Source organism: Lactuca virosa, chromosome 4 (genome assembly GCF_052849685.1).
Source record: "Lactuca virosa cultivar CGN04683 chromosome 4, Lactuca_virosa_CGN04683_v6, whole genome shotgun sequence".
Classification (NCBI taxonomy): domain Eukaryota; kingdom Viridiplantae; phylum Streptophyta; class Magnoliopsida; order Asterales; family Asteraceae; genus Lactuca; species Lactuca virosa.
This window is the reverse complement of record NC_136429.1, coordinates 296,367,668-296,374,845: the sequence shown is the minus strand read 5'-3', so window position 1 is coordinate 296,374,845 and position 7,178 is coordinate 296,367,668. Positions and strand designations below refer to the sequence as shown.

Here is a 7,178-nt window from a genome sequence, read left to right as displayed (position 1 = left end):
AAAACTACGATTTTCGGTGGGACTCTTTGGCATCTCCATTTTCATAACAACTTTGATTTTTGTTGGGTTGACCATTGTACCCTTTTGGCAAACCACATGACCCAAGAAATTTACTTCTAGAATCCAAAAATCACACTTGGAGAACCTTGCATAAAGCATCTCCTTCTCCGGGACTTCTAATCCTTCTCAAAGGTATTTAACATGATCTTGATTGACATTTGAGTAAATCAAAATTTCATCAATGAACACTATTACCAATTTATCAAGAAAATGCTTACAAAATTGATGCATTATATCCATGAATGTTGTTGAGCCGTTGTTAGACCAAACGGAATAACTAGGAATTCGTTGTCTCCATATCTTTTCCTGAAGGTTGTTTTGTCAGTGTCTTGCTCTCTTACTTTCAACCGATGATACCCTGACTTGAGATCAATTTTCAAAGACAACGTTGCTACCTGCAATTGATTGTACAAGTCATCTGTTCTAGGTAATGGGTATCGATTCTTTATCATAGCTTTGTTTAACTCTCGATTATCAATACCCATTCTCATCGCACCGTCTTTATTCTTTACAAATAGTACAAGAGCTAGCCAAGGTGATGAACTAGGTCTGATAAAACCTTTATCCAATAATTCATGGAGTTGTGTCATTCACTCCTTCATTTGTATAGGTACTAAAGGGTATGGTGCTTTTATAATCGGTGTTATTCTTGGCAGTACATCAATTTTGAACTCTACTAGTCTCTCTGTTGGTAATCCTATAAGATCATCTAGAAAATACCTCTGGAAAATCATGAACCACCAGTATTTCAGTTATCAACTTCTTTTCATTCTTTGCATCAATCACATATGCCAAAAATGTTATACACCCCTCGGTAAGGCATCTCCTGGCTTTCATCATCATAATGATTCTGGACTTTGCCCTACTCCAATCACCGTATACGACGAATGGTTCCCTTCCAGTGGGATTAATGTGCACCATCTTCCTTCCACATAATATGTTCGCATTGTTCTCACCCAACCAATCCATGCCCAAGATTACTTCAAATTCATTCAACTTAAAGGGTAGTAATTCTTTATGAAATTTATTCCCATTTAAGTCCATGATTACACTATCTAAACATCACTAAAAGATACAATTCTACCACCAACTACATCTACCAATAATGTAGATTTTAATTTATGTTGTGATAATATTCCGTAAGACCACCCCTTATCCGCACTCAAGTTGCTGTGAGTGAAGACTATCATGCATGTTTCATGAGCACATTCAGGGATGGATGTAGACCCATCGGGCAGGGATAATCATTCCGGTCCTGGGAGAGGTGGCGACCATTCTCAAGAACCAAAAAGACTGAGCTGAGGGGAAGCCCTATGACTCACTGAAACTAAAGTTGTGCAACAACAACTTTCCTTCTAAGTTGATTGTATCTTCACATGCCTGATAACTACAAAGAAGTTTTCTATCAAATTCATGTGAAATAAAGGAGTGATTTTCTCCTGAATCGAATAAAATTTTGGAAGGGAACTGATTTACTAGGAATATACCTGAAGCAGCGGTTGTTTCTTCTTTGGCTTATTTAGGGTCTTTTGATAGCTTCACCCTTTGGGTTTTACTGGTAGGATCTTCAGGGTAGGCTTCTCAGCCTTAGGACACTCATTTTTCATTTGTCATTCTCCGTATTTGAAGCAAACTTTCCCTTTTATTGGGCAGTTTATAGAAATATGCCCTAACTTCTTGCATTTGAAGAATTTAACGTAGTCACCCCAATGTTTCTTCTTACATTGGTGAGAACATTTTGTCTCATGGCTTCTCCCAGACTTGTTGTTTGAGTTTTCCTTGGAAAATTTCTTTTTGTTGTTGTTATTGTTGTTGGATCCAGAGCACTCATTTAACTTCCTCTTCTCACTGATCACAACTTCATCGGCAGTGCTTCCCTTAATCATACTTTCCACAAACTTTGCAAGCTAGATGGTTGAATTAAGAGTACTTTCCTAGTGTACTAGCACAAAGTACTCCCATGGTAGTCCCTTTGCATATCTATCAATTTTTGATAGTTCATCGGGGAAAATAGGCAAAGCAAATTCCATTTTGTCGGAGAAAGCGTTCGTATACTTATCGACAGACATGTCACCCTTTTCAGGGTTAAGAATTCATTCTCCAAATCTAGTAGGTTTTAAGCTGAGCAAAACTTGCGCTTGAAGTGCACTAGGAATTGCGCCCACGTCAGTTATAGTGGCTCACTAGGACTTATCATCTTCCCCAATGCGTTCCACCTATGTATCACCATATTTTTTAATTAATGTACAACAAAAGTGGTTTGTAAGTTACATGGGCAACCACATGTTAATCCAGTTCATTACTACAACTGGATTCTTTCTCTTGTAAAAATATGGCGGTTTGGAAGTCATAAAAGTCCTTATACTAGCACATGCCTCTAAAATCATTATCCATTCGGACTTCTGGTATTTCTAGAGGAGGAGGTGGTCCTTGATTACTTCCTAAGTTATGGCTTCTTTGTTGAACTGTTGTTTCATGAGTAGGAATTGGGTCAGCATTTATTGGCTCCCCATTATATGATTTTCTAGTTCTTGAGTTGGAAGATGCGACATCCCCTATTTTCTAGAACTAAAAAAAACTTTTTCTTTACGCTTGAAACACCATGAGATCTTTGTTTTCAGAAAATCCCAATATATTAGAACATTTTTAGTACAAATGTTTTTTTCAAAATAATAAAACTCTAAGAATGTTATAATTAATACACAATATAATTACAGCGTAAAGACCTAACAGTCCTAAACTTTATTGAATGTCTTCTCTTAAATCACTTAAAATCTCATTCAAGTCTCCACTAGTCTTAACACTACTACATGTGATGTATATGAATTGAGTGGGTCGGATTGGGAAACCTGGTGAGATACATAAAGTTTTCAATCCCAGAATATTCTTATGATAATAATCCATAATTAATGGCCTACAAAACCAAATGTTACCAAACTGTATTTCAATAATATCTAGAATAAACTATACCCTTAGCTACCCATCCCGTCGATCCTCACATATTGATCCTATACAAAGATCCTATAAGATCTAACTTGATGGATCTCTGTAAGCAACGAGTATACTATACTACTGTCACACTCCTGGCCAGCGATAGAATCATCGGGTTGTGTGATGTTATAATGTTGGATCATAGTTATTGAACATACATTGAACAATACAAAACGATATATAACATAAATATCACTTCCATTTATAGGTAAAACATTACATCGGAAAATATTTTGAAATTCTCGAGTTTTTAATACAAAAGGTCTCTTAATAGGTAGGCATAACTATAACGATAATAAGTCATCGGTATCGTCGTCTATCAACCATTGCTTTCAGGAGTGCAATCTTCCGTCTCTTGGTTTCCTAGGAATACGTTTGGGTTTCAAAATGTCAACGTAAATGTTGGTGAGTTAACAGGTTTTGTATATTATACTATGAAAATACTTTTTGTACATCACTTTGTTAAGTTGTGAAAGTATTTTGATTCACTGCTTTGAAAATAGTATTGTACTATTCATAGGTACTAGGGATTCCATAATTCTTATTCGTCTATATACTATTAGTGTATCCGTATCTTAGGAGTACACTAAAGGAAAGGTGTGTTCCTAAGAGCAGGCTAACCGAGAGTGAACTTAATGCACTACTACAAAAATACCCTTTAATGACACGCATTGCATGTCGTAAATGCCACAAATGACACGCAAATGTATGTCAAGGAAGGCCCTGTCATAAAGGAAGACGACACGCTTTTTTGCATCGTAAACTTACAACGCGCATTTATGAAGCACATTTACAACACGTGTTGCATGTCATTGAATCCCCTGTCATAAAGAAAGACGACACACACTTACGTGTCGTAACCTTACGACGCACATTTACGACTCGCATTGCGTATCATTAAAGCAATGTCATAAAGAAAGATGACACACATTTTTACGTATCATAATTTTAAATGTTTTAAAAATTATATATTTTGATAGATTTGGTAATTTTGAAATTAAATACCACATTAAAAGTCTCATAATACAAAATAAAATACCATAAATTAGAAAGAAAATTCATTTCACTAATATGTCAAATACAAATAATTATTCCAATAGTAAGTAAATGTAATACTTTGCAAATATTTATTATAGAAAAAAAAACATATACAACATTAAAAGGAACCCATGAGTACGTAATTTCTATTTTGACAATCTCCATGGCAGCTTTTAAGCCTTGCAACTTCACCACTTGAAGATGCATCAACTCAACCAGTGTCGACTCTTTTTCTAGAAGTTTCCTACACTTGGGGACATAGTTATGTAATTAAAAGAAAAAGTAAATTATGTTTTTTTTTCAAGTAAAATCAATTAAGTATGCTGCTATTTCTTGCATTTTTACCATAAAAGGCCTAAATGCATGAAATAGTACATTGCTATTTCATGTACTTGCCCAGTGTGATAGGAATTGGCCCAATGTGACAGGAATCGGCCCTGAAATGCTATTTTATATGCTTATTATAATAATAAATCGATAAATTAAATAATAATAACATTTTAAAGGTGAAGGTTACCAAGCAACAGAAAGCCAACTTCACTGAGTCAGATCACAGCTCCTGTACGTATTCAGTTATGGAAATATGGATTCAAGATCTGAAATCTGTAACCCCAAAACATTTTGTAAGTCAACAAAAAGTCAACCATCTTATTGTATATTTTGCTCCTAAATGAAAAGTTGTTGCATAAATGCTTATTTAACCCTATACACATTTACATGTTAATTGACATTTAACAAAAGAACATATTGTTAATAAGTACCTATTAGTATATGAAAAAAACACATTTTTTTAATATTTTTTTATGTACGTAAATGATGATAAATATACATTTAAAACGAAAAAATCCCATAAATTTATCTGAATAAATGATGTGTAAAAAGATCTGAAAAAGATGGCATGCCTAGAGAAATAAAAAGAAAAAATAAAGTCAAAAAGAAAAATCCTTGTATAGTGTATACCTTACCAAAATAAGTTTTGAAATATTAAGTAAAAAAATGATGCCTGATCAAATACCATCAATCTATATGTAAATTAAGGGCAAGCCGGTAATTTCAATTTTGCATGGTTGAAAAACTTGCCTTGGTTGCCAAAGGGGCATGTTGAAAGGGCACCCATATCCTTGATTCTCTTATTCCCTTAATGCACTTATATAATCGTATGTGCTAATTCTTTATCATCACAAACATCCTTAATCCACATCTAAAGGTCTAAACTTTTTTAAAATTTATAAATTACCCAACTTACAAAAACAAAAATTTATATATTTTGGGAAAAATTTGAAAGAAGAATAACCTCGCCTTCTTTATGAGAAGAATGTGGGAGAAATTGTTTGAAAAGCGAGAGCATGGAGACTAACTATTAACTAATGCGAAGAATGTTAAGGACCTTAACATAAATGACGGTGTTTATGTTAAGGACCGGTTTCTAGTCTTCACAAAGAATGTTGAGGCAAACATTTCCATCCAAGTCAATGTTGGGATGGTAAACCTACATACAAATGGCATATAATTATATGTTGAATCAAAAGCGAGGAAGCAAAGCAAATTTGTAATATTGAAGGGATAAATTAATACCTGTGATTTCTTAATCAACAACTGATTTCTAGAATCAGGTCAAGATCCAGTTCCAGTTTGGATTTTGGAGATAGTATTGGTTCACACCAACAAACTTGTATTCCAGTTCAGCATCAGTTTACTCAAGTTTCTGTGACAACAAGTTTATTTAATCTGTATGAGTGCATTTTTAAATTTCAAACATCACAAACTTTATATCCATTAGACATAATGGATAAAATTATTTGAGTTGGAAGCATTAAATGATCACTATTGTCAAAACTAAGGAATAATGAAATTAAACCCAATCATACCAATTCCTTCAGAAAGTTCAACGAAATTTGAAAACTGGTTGTAAACAAATTGCTATATGATGCTTGTATAAATGTCACTTGATTCATCCATTGCTCATTTTAATATCGACATCAATTCAATTTTAGCATAACTTTTGGAAATCCATACAAGATTCATATTTACAGCAAGCTTTTGCCAAGAAATCATAATTAAGAGTAGAGTTCCATTGTAGTCCATGAAATCTAGAATTTAGGTCTGGAAAATCAAACTCTTAAATTTATGCTCAAAATAGTTAATGTGAGTATGTGTGTGTGGTGTTGTGTGACTGTGAACAAGTATCAGAATGGGATCGAGAAGCAGAAAACTAAGGGGGAAGGATATCACACCTAATCAATCAAACAAGAAGAAGGAGAATAAGGGAGAAGGAATGAAGCGTACCTGAGATGCTTAGAGAGTAGAAGTGGGGATCGTGGAATGAGGAGAAAAACGCGATTGAAACCTATATAGTTTTTCTGGTTAGGGTTTACAGAGGAGAAGACGAGAGGATTCAAAATCAAAATCAGAGGTATGAATAGAAGAGAAATTAGAGAAATAAAAGAACAAAAACATTAGGAAGAAAGAATAACCAAAACATACCTTAGTCAGGCTACGACATGGAAATATGAGCAGTCTCCGACGAGGTCAGGTGAGCCCGAGGTCGCCGGAGGAGAAATGCCCCAAAGGTCGTCGGAGGAGAAGCGAGCAAAGAGGTTGTTGACGACGTGAGGCTAGATCGTCGATCTATTGTTACAGAGGCCAGAGAGCACTAAATGTTTTTGTTCTTTGAAAAAGACCTAGTTCCTACGATTTTGTGGAACTTAGTAGAACTGATACTTTGGTTGAGGCGCGTTTGAAATAATTATAATGCTACATCTCTACACGACAACCTTTTAAGATAGGTGCCCTCCATGTTTTTAATTTTTTTTTTTATTAGAAACTAATTTTAGGGCATGCATGGTAGTTGTCGAGGTCAAAACAATTAATAACCCTAAATCTTTTATACTAAAATCATGTATAGTGGTAAAGGGGTCGAATCCGTAGAGATTGGTTCAATTTTATAACTCTGTGAAAATCTCTTTGTAAAAATACTTGTAAAATGACGATAAAAGAAAAAATGGGGGTTTTGGTCTTTTGAAATACTTGAAATAAAACTAGAATTAAACTAAGAGTTAAATAGACAATTCAAAATAAACAAGAGTTTA

At 34.3% G+C, this 7,178-nt stretch overlaps 1 long non-coding RNA gene across 15 annotated transcripts; it reads right to left on the bottom strand.

Moving 5' to 3' along the window:
- Positions 1-4,094: 4,094 nt before the first annotated feature.
- Positions 4,095-6,819, bottom strand: LOC145108410 (uncharacterized). 15 transcript variants are annotated; one of them, XR_013708252.1, is made up of 8 exons: positions 6,574-6,819; positions 6,376-6,449; positions 5,665-5,794; positions 5,384-5,578; positions 5,170-5,298; positions 4,607-4,692; positions 4,482-4,534; positions 4,095-4,333 (listed from the first exon to the last, which is right to left on the bottom strand). It is a non-coding gene; the product is annotated as an uncharacterized LOC145108410 (long non-coding RNA). The 15 variants fall into 15 exon arrangements; XR_013708249.1 differs by having other exon boundaries at positions 4,486-4,534; XR_013708248.1 differs by having other exon boundaries at positions 4,435-4,526.
- Between the last annotated feature and the right edge of the window lie 359 nt (positions 6,820-7,178).